Here is a 712-nt window from a genome sequence, read left to right as displayed (position 1 = left end):
CTTGTTGAGGTCTCCGTTGGTCCTTCATGAGAGATTTGGATGATTTTTCCATGAAGGATTATAGGTGTTTCCATAGGGTTCTCCCATGTAATTCACCTCTTCCATTGAAGGGTTCTCAGGATCATAAGCTTCTTCTTCAGATGAAGCGTTCTTAGTACTGCCTGGTGCAGCTTGCATTCCAGACAGACTTTGAGAGATCATATTGACTTGTTGAGTCAATATTTTGTTCTGAGCCAGTATGGCATTCAGAGTATCAATCTCAAGAGCTCCTTTCTTCTGATTCGTCCCATTGTTCACGGGATTCCTTTCAGAAGTGTACATGAATTGGTTATTTGAAACCATTTCAATGAGTTCTTGAGCTTCTGCAGGCGTCTTTTTCAGATGAAGAGATCCTCCAGCAGAGCTGTCCAATGACATCTTGGACAGTTCAGACAGATCATCATAGAATATACCTATGATGCTCCATTCAGAAAGCATGTTAGAGGGACACTTTCTGATTAATTGTTTGTATTTTTCCCAAGCTTCATAGAGGGATTCACCTTCCTTCTGTCTGAAGGTTTGGACTTCCACTCTTAGCTTACTCAATTTTTGAGGTGGAAAGAACTTTGCCAAGAAGGCATTGACTAGCTTTTCCTAAGAGTTCAGGCTTTCTTTAGGTTGTGAGTCCAACCATATCCTAGCTCTGTCTCTTACAGCAAAAGGGAATAGCATA

The sequence above is a fragment of the Arachis stenosperma genome, chromosome 6 (genome assembly GCF_014773155.1).
Source record: "Arachis stenosperma cultivar V10309 chromosome 6, arast.V10309.gnm1.PFL2, whole genome shotgun sequence".
Taxonomy (NCBI): domain Eukaryota; kingdom Viridiplantae; phylum Streptophyta; class Magnoliopsida; order Fabales; family Fabaceae; genus Arachis; species Arachis stenosperma.
Note: the sequence above shows the minus strand (reverse complement) of the source record.